A 15,995-nucleotide genomic window follows, 5' to 3' on the forward strand; every position below is an offset into this window, starting at 1 on the left:
TGCTTACAACGTTGCTTGCAGTGAGTCTGCCCAGCTGGAATTTAAATAGTCCTTATTTCACATGTACGTGCTCACGGGCTCATGCTTTTTTGCCTTTTTTTTTTTTTTTTTTAATGTGCAGAGCACATTGAAGTTAGAAAAGATTAAGCGGAATTAAACATGGATGCCATTTTGCAGACATTCCTCAGAAGACACGCATTTTTTTTTTCCAGATTTCGCTCCCAGAGTCTCCTTTAGCAGTGTTAGATCTGACTGCAAATGACAAGCTGTACACAGGAACCAGGCATTTATATCCCTATCATCACTTATTAACTGTTGATATTGTTGCTGACAGTGTAGCGATAATAATAGGGATTCTTTCAGCACCTGGCTTCAAGATGTAGGAGTTTATGACATTCAAAAATATCTCAACGGAACTGACAGGTGAAGGCACGTTCAGAGGCAATTCACACCAGGAGCAGTATACAAGTGCCATGCAAAGCTGACTGTGACCTTGAGGAGTCTTTGCCAGCCCTTAGGAGCTGACTTAGGCATTCAGAAGCAAAGTCATTTTCTCTTAATAAGGTATCACTGTCTCCATCTGTAAATCACTCCACAGTGTCAGCATGTTGTAGTTCATGTAGCAAAATGACTAATAGGAAATAATAGTGTTGCAGTAGAGAGTATAAGGAGAACTGTGATTGAGTGAAAAACACACTAGTAGAAAGCCAGCTGTTGCCACTTCCTTGACTAACTGGAGGCATGAAGTGAATGCACTGATGTGCTGATTTCCTCCAACTTGTGGCAGATGTGAGATTCTTTGAAAAGGCAGTAGGCTCCTGAAAGGCTTGGGCCCGAGTAATGGAAAATACCTTCAGCTTCCAAAATTATTGTTTTACAGATAATTGGATGTGAGCCTTTCAGCGAGTCCGTCGTCTGCAAGGCAAATAATCGGATCCTGTCTCCACGTCTGGTGTGCAGTGCCCATATTCATACCCTGGTCCACCACAGCCATCTACAGGTCAACGCACAGAGAATCCCTCAGCAGATACAGAAATTTCAGTGGGAAAAGACTGCTGTGAGGACCTGAAAATAATTGACGTAATTTGAAGCAATCCTAATCTCTCCAGTAAATTCACGTTCATAGGACTTGAAAAGAAGGATTGAGTTGGGAGAGACCTTGGTGAGACACAGGACGCCAAGATGTGGCCAAAGGAGAAATGGTGTCAGGATGATTTACAACTATTTGGGCGTACCTTTTTAAGACTGGAAAAAGCAGCAGGTAAGGTAATGGTACACAGGTACTGAATGTCCACCACTGGTATAAATTGGCCCCTCCCAGCACCTCGAGGGATGCTACAACAAGACTCACGTGCTGCACTATGCTCTTGCCAAAGGAATTTTTCCCAGTGCCCAAAGAAATACACCTCTACACCTTCTCCAAAAATAAACTAACGATTCAGAGTGATGGAAATAAGATTATTAAGCAACATGTTGTTTAAAGTTGAAGGAAGCACGTTTCTGTTGCAGTGGAACAAACCACACAAAGTCAGAGGGGTATGACTAGCTAGGCACCATCCCATAGGATTAGAGGTATGACATATAATATATATAGGGACCCAAGGGTGAGATTACCTTCAGATAATACACCCTTCAGGTTTTTAAATCGCCTCCAAAGCAATCAAACCGGTTACCATAGCATTCATTTTAATGCACAGATAAATTTGTAGCTCTTGTTTATATAGCTTATCCTCTGGAGGCACTAATATGATTTCCTTTAAAACTCAAGTTAATGAGAAAATAATGGAGCATTGTAGATATAAGCAAATTTTTTTTCACTGTCACTGCCATCATCTTTTATACAGCCAGAGGGCTCTTTGAAAGTGTAAGTTGGATTTATTTTATGTTCCACAAAACCTTTTTTTTTAAAAAAAAAAAAAAAATCTTTCTTAACACCAAGCTTTCTGATTCCAGCCTAAAGCCAAAAACACTTACTGTCTAAATATATTTACAAATCAGTATATCATCCATAAATCTTACCCTATCCCTAATAAGAAATTTAAAGTTATCATTCTTAAAACTTCACTTTGGCAACATACATTCTTATTTTATTGTCTTTCCTGGACAGAAATCAGTGATGAGATTTGTATGTGGCCAGGGAATAGGGGCTACATATCAGTTGCTGAGTGTAGTGAGCTGTGTAATGAAGCCATGTTTGTTTACTTTCCTTTCTATACACCACTGCAGTAAATCTCAGGACATTTTCAGCTTTTTGGAGATTTCTTTTTACTCCATCAGCTCTCCTAATCCTTTTGTACCAACTCAGGAGCTCCGTTCTCTTGGAATGTCCTCGAGTGCAAGGACAGAATATTGTCAAGGTTGACATAAGCAAGTCTGATATGGACTGGTAGCACATTGCAATAATTCATTTGCCTGGGAAGGATTTATGATGTATACATAATTTACATTATATAACATTTATTATTCATAAATATAAACAAATGCCTGCGTGGACTGGGTCTTCAGGCATTCCAAGGTTTGTAAGAGAATTATTATGAGTAATTATTAAGCGTATTGATAGAAGTAATGTATTTTACTGGGACTGAAGTATTGTCCCAGGTCTCACTTGAAGACTATGGGCGTTTTGATTTAGAAAGGAAAGTCTTCAAGATTTCTTCACTCCTTTTCAGAGATGATTTTGTCACATGGTAGTTTGCTGTACACTTCTCGACTGCCTTTGGTTTCTCTGAGCTGTATCTGAATTTTTGGCTGTTCTCAATGAGTCTGGCTGTACCCCTCTTCCCTCCATTTCCCATCCCCGGGGATCCTCCATGACTGGTCTGTCTGGAGAGCTAGAAAGGCATCTCCTCTGAAACATGTCCAAGTTGGACCTTCACCTCCATGAGGCCCCAAGTACCTGTGGGACTGCCAAGGCACTGCAGGGCTCGGTGTGCGGTTTGTGAAGGGTTGTAGGTATTTGGTTCCTGCCTTCAGGACATATTGTTCAGGTGCCAACACTGCCACCCACTGTGCCTCAAGTCTTCTGAAACCTTGCCTGGCCACAATACTGTGTGGAGGCTTGCAAGCCTGCTTCAGAGCGGAAATATAATCACTGACTTCAATAAGAAAGATGCGGCAGTGGAAAGTCACTAATGAAGTCAGCCCCAAACGAACTAATAAGATAAAGTGTGTTTAACTTCTTTTCTCAAGGATAGCATGGTTTTGCTTCTTTTACCCTGGAGGGATGTTACTAGAAGGGAGAACACCGCATTGCATTACTGACAGAAGTGACATCTTGTCCCTGTGAAGCCAGGAGGTTGTTGCCATCCTTTCTCAAGCAGGCTTTGCTCCCAACCCTCACAGTCCTCCCATGGATGCTCAATCAACACCCCAGTTCTGACAGTAAAACCACAGGCAATGGAACCAGCTGGAACTTATTCTCTTTTTCACCCAACTGCTTTAAGAATAAATACCACTTTCACAGGATGGAGAATCTTAGCTTTGGTGAAATATATAAACTCTGTCAGTTCTGAAGCATGATGCCTCTGGCCTCTTGAAGAAGACTCTCCAACAAATAAAAATAGTCATTTTTTGGCCCTTCTCAGGCAGTCCGTGCTCTCCATTCAGAGCCTAGTTACGTAACAAGACAGCTATCTTAGATCACACTGGGAAGTCCGAAGAATATATTATTTTGCAGAATATACTATAGCTGGAGTTTCCATGAAGGAGAAACAGAAAGCAAAGACTTTTGGAGGAAGAATTGCAAATAACAAGGAAGTAGACAGCTGACTTAAATAAATACACGAGCAAATACATGTTGATTGCTACTCCATGCTGATAAATGTATCCTATTGAAAACTGGGAGAAGGGAAAATGTCTGCTAAATGTTATAGTGCTGCTGAATACTAACCAGGAAAGAGATTTTAACTTTATTGTTGGGAAATCCCCAAAGCCTTTGCTGCGCTGCTTCAATATGCAGCTGTGGCACGCACAGGACAAACAGAATGCTGTGTAAAAAAAATAAGCCTCTAGGAAAGGAGCTGGTGATGCAGACTGATGCATCACTGAGCCAATGGTATCCCTGGAGCAGACGTATTGCTCTGATTGGTGTTGCACCGATGATGAAATTGCTGACTTAACGAGTAAAAAAATTTAGCCAAATAAGAAGTTGCAGAGGTGTTGCTAATCGTTTGGGAACAAATCTCACGCTTTAAAGATGTACTTGGAAATATCTAGCAAAAGGCTGAATGAACAGCTAGCAACCACTCAGCTGTTATTAGATAACTGGCAGCCGAGTGTGGAATAGATGCATTCGAATCAGATGATTTTATTTTGGGTCAAAGGGTTAATATCTGCTACCAGAGTTAAACAGGAGGGTATCAAATGCTAATTGCACTTATTTTAGAGATGGCTGACCATCTAAAAAGATTTCATAAATACCCCCCACAAGCTCTTGCATATTTGGCAGTAGTTCATGTTATGATCTCAGAAGTACGTCCAGATGAAATATGTTCTGTCAACGTTAATTCAAATATTTGAAAAGCTGTTTGTAGCTCTTCAGTCTTCTGCTACGTTTAGGGAGAGGTAAAAAAAGCTCCTCTAAGAGTTCTATTATGTGATAAAAAGCGAGTCGCACAAATCTGTTCCTCAAAGAGGAAATCCAGCATTTCAAAATGTAATACCACGGGTGAGGAAACGCTCTGAGTAGACACGACAGCCCTGCTGTTTTCCTGGTAAGCGTTGCAATATGGTGGATAGTTTAAAAGTTTAAGCCGTGTAAGAGTGTCGGCTGTTGGCATTAGGAGGGATTGAAGAGCAGGAGACTGTGTCTGTGAGGAAAAGCTGCACTGAAGGAGGAGGCCGAGGCCTGCAGGGCCTGGAAGATGCTGGTTCACCACCCCCCTGTGCCAAGCGTTTCCAGAACAACCTTGGATGCCCTCAGCCCTCTGAGCTTCATAGAATCCCAGAATCAGCTAGATTGGAAAAGACCTACAAGATCATCCAGTCCAACTGTCTACCTACCACCAATAACTCCCTTCAGCTCTTCGCCCAACAGAGGCAGAAGCTGTTCCCTATCTCAAAGGTTTGTTATAAGGCAAAACACAGTCCGGACTGTGAAGCATTTCTAGGATGGCCAAGTTTTACAAGTACCTGTGATCTATTGAGAATTGGTTTTGGTCTATGTGCTACAAGTTCCCAAGTGCATAATAAAGTTATTTCAGCAGCACAGTTATACCATTTTATATGAAGATTAGGAAATAAAAGCTGAAGGGCAATCTGAACTAAGTGAGAACATGTTCCTTTAGCAAAAGACAGACTCACACTTTTCAAGCGTTCTGAGCTGCTGGATCCCAATATGAGAGAAATACCTACAAACGTGCTGAAAATAAGGGAGCAGCAGCACGGAAATTATAATTTTCCCATTAGAACATACTAAGAAATGCAGCTGTGCTTGCTTTCCCTACTGATCCCCAGCCTTCAAATTCCTCTAAATTAAACTGTAAAATAATGATCTCCTTTTCTGTTTTCTGCTAAGCTACGTAGTTAATCCTCGATACCGAGATATATAAAGAACACGTAATTTTAGGAAAACCATTATTACTAAAATAGAGAGGGCCTCAAAGCAAACGGTTTCCACTATTTCCAATGCACATTTGAACCTACATCCAAACCCTCTCTCTGGCTTTGCCTCGGTCTAATCCTTTTGTTTATAACCTGATTTTAGGAAGAAAAATCAGACTATGATTTTAACAGGAACATTTGGTTGTGATAGCAAACACACATACTGAAATAATCTGAAACAGCCTGTCTGCTTTGGCTTTTTTAGGCTTACACGATTATTTTTTTCCTGGTGATTTCAAATGGCTGCATGGTAAGAACAGCAGACAGGCCTGGAAGAGGAGCATCACTGTTATCGACAGCCGCCCATGCCAGCATGTTGAATGTAACAGAGCTGCTGAGCTTGTAAGGACTAACACATAGAAGAAATTTTAATAACTTTAATTAAAGTTATTCAGTTATCTGGGATTTCTGTGACTTTAATAAGGTCACTGATGTCAGAGGAATGCACGTATCTTAAATTTCTCATTTTCTCTGCCAAAGCGAACATGGCATTTAAGCACGTTGTCAGCCTATATGGCATTGTAATTCTTTTTAAAGTAGGAGGTGTTTATTTAAGAAGCAGCACTTGCAGCTACAGGCAAACCTTACATGGAGGGGGGGGGAAGCACTGGAGTAGCAGCATTGTTGGCTTTGTTTACCAGGGACCAACTCTGTCCCATCCTGCCATTAAGTGGCTCCATCCCCTAGTGCCCTCAAGGTACGGAAATGATGAGAATCAGACAGGGGACATCTCCTTTTGTAAGAGGTGTTGTACGTGACACATAACTACATTTTCAAACTTCTTTTATTACTATCACTCGTTTTAACATGCCCTCCTTCTCTCCAGCATCTCCTGCTACCAGGTCAAAACAAAAATTAAGGGGAACAAGAAGACTGACAACAAAGAATTATTCTGGGACTTCTGAGAGAAGCTAGGATATTTCTGGATTTATTATATTCCCTGGGATAACAAGTTTCTAAGATGTTAGTACATTGTCAAATATTTTTCAAGGTTAACAGTTTAGGGACACAATTACGTTGCAAGTTGCCTGCAAGAATAATTAAGGGTATTTCAGAGATACGTGAGAAGAATTGTTCCCGCAGCTATCAGAACGCGAGTGATCCCAACTCAAAGATGAGCCCCCCCCCCTCTTCTTTTCAGTTCCCTTTCAAAGAACATCCTCCTGTGTTCAAGGCGTACTCAGAAGCAGATAAAAGGCATGTGCTTGGGCTGGGAGAAGTGCGAGTTGTGTCGAGGCAATCCCAGGTACAGCCCATCCAGCAGCTGCCTAGCAGGGGTGGCCCTCCAGAAAGGCATTAAATAAATATTTCCCAAGGCCAGAAGATGGCAAGAGGTCACAAAACAGAGGCAGTGGAGAGGGATGTGAACGCCAGGCTTGCTAGAGCTCCGCTCTGCATCCACCTGGGCAGGCACTGGGCACCTCATCATTCAGTTCTGCTAGTGAAATCATTGGGCTAGTTAATAAGAAGTCAGAGATTGTGAAAGTAATTGCAAGATCTAGAGAAACATGAATCTGAAAGTTCTTAAAAAGAAATCCAACAAGTCAGCACTTTAATCAAAGCACTGCAACTAATATGCATATCTGTCTGTAATCTGATATGATTTTTAATCCTTCTTTCAAATCCCAATCATTAATGAGGGATAGGGCTGGATTGAAGAGGACCAAAGAGATTTACTGATATCAACTCAGAGCCATGGCTGAAAAATCAGGACAGTGAAGAAGTATGCCACTGCTGGCTTATGTTCTCTTCCTGCAAAGGGACAGGGATGAATGAACAAGTGTCTGAATGAATGACTGGATAGATGAATGAATGAAAGAATGAATGCGTAATCAAATAAATACATTAAAATACATTGCCAGCTTGCTGGGATCACATAGCAGTGGAGCTCTTTGGGGCTTTGTACAATTACAGGCAACGGTGTCCTCGTTCTTATTATGAATTAAAACCTACTTTACTCAAACCTTCTGAGTGTTTAATTTTTACCGAAAGTCAAAAGGTGCTTTGCATTTGGGAAAAACTACAGGATTTGGCTCCTGGGCTACCAAACTCACATCCCTGCATAGCTGCGCTTGCTGAGCAGAGCACCGTGCTCCCACCGTGCACCTGAGGCTGCCTGCAGACCAATGGGTGTCCCCCAGGGCCATCATGGCATTGACACAACAGGTGCTGTGCTGCAGCAGCACGTGTGAGGACAGATTTGGAGAAATTACCCTGGTTTCTCCCCTCCCTGCAACACCAAGGACACTTCTGTTTCCTCAAGCCACAACCCTGGCCCTGCACTTGTGCTACCTCCGGGAAATGCAACATTAGGAGTTGCCATCGGTGTTTCAAGGTAGTTCCTTTTTCTGGGCAAGGGGCAAGGACAGCTGGTAGAAAACTTCTAGGTACCCCGCGGTGGATGTAGGCTTTCTGACTTCATGGCAAAGGTTTTATTCCTTTTGAAGAGAACGTACCGATGCATTTTAATTTTTTTTTTTTTCCTGAAAAACAGCTGCTTTGAACTTGGTGATCTGATGAGCTGAAGGTCATTGGAATTTCCTTCCCTTTCCCTCTGTTTTGGAAATGACTTCTGTATCGAGGCCCTGGAGGGTGAAGCTCTTCTAGCTTAAGACAAAGGTTCTCCACACGAGAAGTACAGAGATACTGCTGCCAATTTAATTAGCTTTCACGCATTCACACCCAGATGGATGAATTTTTGGAAGGAAAGAATATTAAATCAATAGGAATAAACTACTCTATTTTTTAAATAACTAAGCCAACAGTTTCATTTCCCACTGCTAATATTTCTGTCAGTCAGGTCAAGGATAATGAGACAAAATTCTAGGAAGGCTCACCTAAACCTTGACTTTTCTTATTAAAAATGCTCCCATTCATAAAACCTACATTTGCAAATGCAAAATCAACAGTTAAATGTTTGCCTTTTCTGTGTCCGCATCTCTCCAAGGAGAGAGAGATGATCTTTATCCAGTTTTCACTTACAATATTCTGAGGACTTTTTTGGTGGAAAAACAAGTTTTCCAAACCTTGTTACTCTTGTTATTGCTACGTGTGGGTAGATATAGTTTGCTGTTAACAGAACCAGTGTTTTCATACCGTAACAACATCTTTTTTCCATATATCTCTCCATTCATGGTTTGGATTAATTCATTTCCCTGTAATTAAATAAACAACACACCCTACACAGTAATATGCCTTCTGGAATAAACAAAAATGAAGAAAGATTGTGTTATGGAAAACACTGGAGACATACAACCAGAGAAGTGCAACGTACTTCAGCAGAATCCAGGTAATATATTTTAAGAAACTGCTTCTAGCAGACAAAATAACTGCTAAAAGCAGGTGTTTATTCTGAAAGCTGCAGCAATATTTTACTGTCATGTCGCATTAAATCACTCAGGTTGCTTCATGTTGCGTTCCACTACATCATGTTAGTACATATGGTGGAGAAGGCAAACTGCAGTAACAGGATGTGACAGACAACATTTAGCAAAAATATTCACTTATTTGACTCAGATACTTGCTATCAGTTTGAATTGTGAAGCATGGCACCAAACAAAGCTGACAGATAGAAGCAAACTCAGCAAGGAACTCACCCAATGTAAGGCCAAATCTTCTTGTTTCATACCCCATACTCGCTTTCCTGGTGGTCACTGCTCTCCTCAGCTCTCCTTCTCAGCATTTCTTTTCCTGGTGTAAGTAGCTCTACCAGCTGGTTGTTGTTTCTTTTGATATAACACATGAGATCCCCATGAGGGACTAATCACATCCTGCTGTACTTAACAAGCCCCCTTAAGTGACAGTTGATGGAATTGCCATAAATAGTTTTTATATGAGTGGAATTGTGAATTACACACACAAAAAAGAGTGCCTGGGCACTGTGCGTTTATGTATACAGAGGGACTATTTCAGGTAACAAGAAGCTTATTCTTGAAGGCACCTATATTTTATACTGTGGCAAAGTCTTTCTGACAGACTTAAAAATATTGAGGCTCCTTTATTGCTCTTGGAGGAAATATTTCATGGCAATACTTCTGAAAAAGATTTAGCAAAGAAGTGCACGTTCATGTAAGTGAATCAAGTAATCCCCCATAACAAGGCAGCTGCGGAGCAGGCCTTGCTTCACAAGGGTTTCCATAAACACTGATCCTGACCTAGATGAGGACTTCCAACCCACAGGGCACCTCTTGGACAGCCTTCAAACCATGATGTGTTCTGTACAATCTGTCCTAGCAGGAATTAGGATGGGAGAACTTCATGCCAAGTATCAACAATGCCAGCGAAGGTGGCTCGATGGCCTAAGGCCAGGCTGCCGAAGTGTGAGGAAATTTGCACATGGACATGAAGACTTCCCTCTTTCTAGAGGTGGAGCCAAAGAGATAGGCCAGGCTGCCAAGTGTTTTCTGTATCTCACCAATATGGACCCGTAGCAGTCAGTGCATGGCTGCAACTTGAAGAAAAAGAACGAGGAGATAGCAATGATGACAAAGAAAGTGATGTATGTCAAAACTTGAGTCTGTATCATCGCATCGATGCACAAGATCCACAGTCCTTTGCTTAGCAGAGGGAATTAATAACGGCTAGAAATATTGCTAGTGTTTAGATGATGCACCCAAGAAATATGTGTGCCTGTTTCTTGGCATGGCACTCTCCTGCCTGTTCATACAGGTAACATGAGAGCCAAAAAGGAAAGCAGTGGGGGACCACTGCACCCCAAAATGGGCTATACAAAATGCCACGACCAGGGGGCTTCTCCTAGCAGCCGAGGACGGCTGAGATAAATGAGGCTTTATCCAACTAGTAGGGAAAGAACAACAAAAAAAGGACCCATCTTTCACACTGCCCACACGCTCCCTGAGAAGCTGCTCAGCAATGAGGAGGCTGCACTGGCAGCCATTTCCTGACGTAACTCCTTCGGTGAGGTCCTGGAATGTGGTGACATCCGGGAAAATGGGAAAGGGCAGTGGGTGGTGGGAGGACAGAGGGGGTAATGCTGGGGGAGGCTGGAAGTGGTGAGGTGCTCATACAAGGCCGCGAGTACGTGAACCTTGGTGCCTTCATCCAGAATACAATCCTTGCCCAGCAAGGATGTGGCCCATGCTCTGCGGCGTGTGCACCTCTCCCTTGCGCTCAGCCTGGGTAGGATCCTTCACCAGCCACTTTCTCATGTGCCATAATGCACATGGAAATGCTGCTCCTTGCCCTCGGTCACACCGCCTCTCTGGTGGCTTTAATTAAAAGGTTTCTGCCCATCAGCATCTGCAGAGGGCTCTTACCACGTGCTTGCTTTTGGAGCCCAGTCCTGGGCACGACAGCGCCAAGTGAAAAGCCGTCCTCTGAGCAAGTGTGCTATCTTCTTCTTACCTGATGAAAAAGAATTAAAAAATGATTAAATAATTAATACTGGATGTTGCTTAACACTTGTGAAGAGTCTTAGTTAATAATTTTCTGAAGCTTTTTTTTTTTTTCTAATTTGGGAATAAAACAGATATAATTGAGCATGTCATTCCGAAGCAGCAAATAACACTGGGGAGAGAATTGAAGGAAACACGTTTCTTTGATTAGAATGTTTTTCTCATTAACAGGATGTTCAAAATAAAGCAAAAAATATTTGATGCACAGAGCCGGTGGCAGTACCAAGTTAACGCTGGCGTGCTCCTGCATTCTACCTCATGTTTACTAATCAATCAGAAAGGACTCTTGCCGCCAAGAAAGGTCACATCTTTCATCACAAAACTGAAACTCTTTTGACAACAAACGATCGGAACTTCACTGCTCTGTTTAATGTGGATTCCAGCGCAGAGGGTTGAAGGCCTGGGCTGTGGGATGGTGGGTGTGGGACGAGGTGAATGTGCAGAGCTGTGATCCCCAAATATTTGCTGCTCCTTACTGTGAGTTCGGACGTCACAAGCAAAAACGTGCATGTGTTAAAAGCTCTTGAAAAAGCTGGGATGGGACTGGAGGCTGATTACAAACGCTGTTTTTGATATTTTCTTTTCCCTCTGCTGGCTGCCCAGGCATCAGCATCTCCAAGGAATCTTCTGGGCAGTGACAATAGCGGGATGCAGACCCAACCCGGCCAGGATTTACACCCTCGGTCCCCTGGAGGAATCATTGGTATGAAAAGATGCACACGTTACTGGCAGCTATAGCACATATTGCATGGCATGACACACACATAAGTGAGATTAATGTGAGTTCTGGGCATCATTAGCTCAATTAAAACTGTGATTTTTTAGTTCAAACCTACAGGCCATTGCAGAGAAGAGTAATCATAAGGCAGAAATGAGTTCCCTAGTTAAAAATTAATTCCCTAGACTAAAAATATAATCAAATGATGTCTACAGTATTTTATGAAGAGCTGAGAGGATAATAAAATTTAGAGCAGTGCAACATTTGCATTTTGTTCATTTCTATCCATATTTTTCCACGCACTGCCTTTCTCTGTGCTTGTTAATCACATGCGCTGCTACAGCTCTGGCATTTTAAGATCACTCTTCACATCAAGATTGAAAGGAAACTAATTACAATTACAATTCGGGGTGGTTGTTTAAAGCTGGTACAGCGTTGAATACAGCAGAGGAGCCTTGACCTTTATTTGTAAGCATGGAAATAAGGTAAGGATGAAAGATTGCTTTTCCTCCAGCTCATATGCAGGGATCAGGAGGCCCTCCGGAGAAGCAGGGAGGTGGAAAGTCCCCGTACAATTTCTCTCCTCGCCTCCTCTCCTGTGCTGGCAGCAGAGGCCAGTAGTGCTATGCAGAAGGCGTGCTCCACTGCAGCGAGAGGTGAAGGGAAGCACCGCACATGTTGCAGCTCCCTCGGGCTGCTGGAAGGATAAGCAATGAATCAGCAGAGCTGAGGACCTTGCTGTTTTGACCCCAGCCCAGCTCTTTTTAGTCCATTAGTGTGTGGCAAATCCTTCCCTGGGGCCGGGCACAGACACAAGCTCCACCAGTGCTTCATGCTGCGCTGATGCAGTGAGGAGAAGGTATCGATGTTCATGGGCTACCTGTGGGCAAGAACTGCGAGTGGTGCTGCAATCTCTGCTGCTCACATTATGACTCAGTGGTACCAACAGGATCTGTGCGAGAGCATCAGGGGAAGAATAAGGACCCCTAACCTGAGGAAATACAGGCAATCCTCACGTAGTCTTGCTTTCATTAAAAGCGATCGCATCTGGAGCGTGCTGAACAGCAAATTTACTCAGGAGGTTTAACTTGCTTCTGTGCCTTCACATTTTCAAAACGTTAATTTTAGTAAATTTGTGCTATGCTGAAAATAAACCAAGAGGTAGTTGCACAAACAGGTTCAAGCTGAAGAACTGCTGGCGTGGTGGAGCTCTGGGTGTCCCTTTCAGTATCATCACCTGGCATTTGAAAGCTTGCTGTGGTGCACATTGACCCTCTGGAGATCTTCTGATCTCCCCAAGTTATCACAGTTTCACACTGAAATGGGCTCATTGAAGAAACACCAGCACTGAAGCCATTCTGCATGCCAGACCCACAAAACGTAGGGGGCAATCATATTGTTTCTTGTGTATGGTGCTGCACTCACCCCACACAGCCATTTCATTTGCCAGCCCTCGTTTTCTGTCAAAAATCACTGCTGGATCCCTGAAGTCCAGTGGATTTGATGGAAAGATCCACCAGGGCACTACCATCTGCGGGTTAGAAAAGCTCCTTTTCAGGTATTAATCAATTAAAAGTGAGAAAACCCCCCACACACACAAACCCATCTCAACAGCTCCCAACCTCCTTAGGCACAGCGCTGGCTAACCCAGCAGGCAGACCTGCTGAGGATGCAGACCTGGGCAAGGGATTCTGGGGACCTGGTTGCCACTTCAGCCAAGAAATGAAGAAAGATTCACAGCACCTCTGCGGTGCGTTCTGTGTCTGTCTGCGTTCTTAAAGCAAAAATTTAATCATGAAAATATTTACAGAAATTGGAGGAAAAAATAAAGACCAGTGAAAGCCGCCGCAGTGAACTTCTAATTACAAATCCACAAAGTGTTTATGAATAAATTCATCTATTATTTGTCTTGCTCTAGCACTGTGCATACTTTGCCTTGTACCATTACAGTCTGAAGGAAACAATATGCGGCATGAAAATGAAAACAATTTGACTTAATTATTTATACCATTACCACCCTTTTGAATTAAGCCCTCCATTTCTTTGGTATTTTGTAAAATTTAACTGGTAATTACGCTTGTTTAATTCATTTATTTCTCTACTACTACAATGAGATTTAAAAAGAAAACACAAAAAAATCCTACCAGAATGCAAAGTGCCACTACATTCTCAAATTGTAAATGATTCTTTTAAGCTTTTATGACCAAAAAAAAAAATGTAGTATTTTCTATCATTTTGTTTAAAGTGGGTCTGGCTACACTCCAACACTATTTAAGAATAAGCAGGAAAAGCCTTGGAGGACAAGTAATCATACTTAAATGACACAAAGATCATTAAAATAATGTTCAAAAACCACAGCAAAATGAGACATTGCAAGACTGTTTTCTTCCTTGAAGTGTTTCACCAGATGGTGAAGAGCACTGAAATAGATCTGGGAGAGAAGCAAAAAGCATTTCATCAGCTGTCTCACACCAGCGCCGTGCAGCGCGCACAGCCCTCATCCGAGCTGGTGTGAAGTGGCATCTCGTACCTCAGCCTCACCCATGAATTCCATCATGCTGGAACGAAGCTGTGCTGAATCACGGCCTGGGAAATCCCTGCTTTGTCCTGTGAAAGTCGTAGAGCAGATTTATTTGGTGATAAGAACAAATGAGTATGTCAGCAGAAGTTATCGTGGCAATCTGGGAAAGCCTTAATGGGATGTTTTCCGAGCTCATGGAGGAGAAGAGGTATGCCATTAAATTACTGCACAATATTTTTACTTTCATACAGGAAAAGAGTTTTTTTTAAACAAAAATGACAACATACATCAGTGGTGGCACATCAGTCAGCTACCGGTGTTTAAATGCAAGGGTCTCACAACTGTCTCAGAAGTCAATCTTTACTCATATAAAGGAAAAGACATTCCTATATACGGTTGCTTTGTGAAATATCTGAAAGTGAGATACCTTTGCACCTTTACCAATGCACGTGTTCTTGGCTGAAGAACTTTACAGAGACCTGTAGGATTTATATGTCTTCCAATGACATTACTTTTTTGCAAACTTTGTCAGAAATATCAATATAATTTCTAATACAATTTTTTAAAAAAAACCTTAATTTTGTAGCAAAAATATTTTCTGGAAATCCTTTTCTTTTGGCTAGAGGTTTCTACTGTTAGGAACGCTGGTGATCAAAATGAGTGCTACTCATCCATCTGTGCTCTTTTGAACGTTTAATCTCTGTTTTCATGTATTTAGGGGAGTCCTTAAACGTACAAGGCAAAGTATTTGGAGGTCCTGAAATCATCAATGGCTTCTGCTGACCTATTACCAACTCAGCTCTTCCTAGATCCCATTGGAAAGGCCTGCTATTCTCTAGGAGATGGCCTTAATGCTACCAGAGCTGCAAAACCACAGTGGCACAAGAGGTGTCCTCTGAAAAAGAGGATTTCTCATCAGCTGAGTACGAGGGGCTGAGCCAAGCAATTGGCAGAAGGGCATCAGTGTATTTCCAAGCTCCCCACCTTCCAGAAGGGTTGGGTTTCTCAACTGCTTCCTAGCCAACATGTGTGGCAAATCCAGATCCACGGGAAAACTCATCTTTTGTAGATAAATGAGCCTGAAATGGAAGGTGACTTCATTTCCAATTGGCAGGCATTCTGGTTCCGTGCTGAGCAAGGAAACAGCCTCTCTATATTACAAGTGTCTTTGCAATGAGTAATCCTAATGTCCTAATAACATTCTATGCACAGCACTTGATATACTTCCATTATATGGAGCTAGCAACAGCAAATGAAGTAAAATCCTTCTACACTTTCAGTATCTCCACATTCAATGGATGTTCAGAAGAGGAGCTTGCAAACTGGAAAAGACGAATTTAATTCTTGCAATCTAGTTGACCAGTTTGCATCCAGCTTATGCACTTAAGTAAAAAGCTTGTGCATGGATGGATCTCAACAGTCTGTGTTAAACGAGTTACTGATTTTAGCCCTCTTCCTTGAGGACAGCTGACCATTAGATACACGGATACTGTAGGTGACATTAACTCATCTCTGCCACCACCCTCAGGCAACGGCACTGGCTCGGGATGCAGAGCATCCCAAAATCTTAAAAAAGGGACTGTACCTCCAAATGGCTGTGATCTTGAACTGATGCTCAATGTTATTTCCAAGCCATGCAATCTGGAAGAGTTAGGTATCAGGGAAAATCTGCGCCTCAGTTTCTCATCTGTAAAATAGTAATACAAAGACATTTAGAAAACTTTCCTTTTCCTTTTCTTTT

At 42.2% G+C, this 15,995-nt stretch overlaps 2 long non-coding RNA genes across 3 annotated transcripts; both read right to left on the bottom strand.

Moving 5' to 3' along the window:
* On the bottom strand, positions 95–10,964 carry LOC110398998. Its single transcript, XR_002438802.1, has 3 exons — positions 10,878–10,964; positions 9,198–9,326; positions 95–1,065 (listed from the first exon to the last, which is right to left on the bottom strand). It is a non-coding gene; the product is annotated as an uncharacterized LOC110398998 (long non-coding RNA).
* Positions 12,522–15,939, bottom strand: LOC110398858. Of its 2 annotated transcripts, none has more exons than XR_002438706.1 (3): positions 15,840–15,939; positions 14,264–14,340; positions 12,522–13,264 (listed from the first exon to the last, which is right to left on the bottom strand). It is a non-coding gene; the product is annotated as an uncharacterized LOC110398858 (long non-coding RNA). The 2 variants fall into 2 exon arrangements; XR_002438705.1 differs by lacking the exon at positions 12,522–13,264 and adding an exon at positions 13,417–13,507.

Source organism: Numida meleagris, chromosome 4 (genome assembly GCF_002078875.1).
Source record: "Numida meleagris isolate 19003 breed g44 Domestic line chromosome 4, NumMel1.0, whole genome shotgun sequence".
NCBI classification, from domain to species: Eukaryota; Metazoa; Chordata; class Aves; order Galliformes; family Numididae; genus Numida; species Numida meleagris.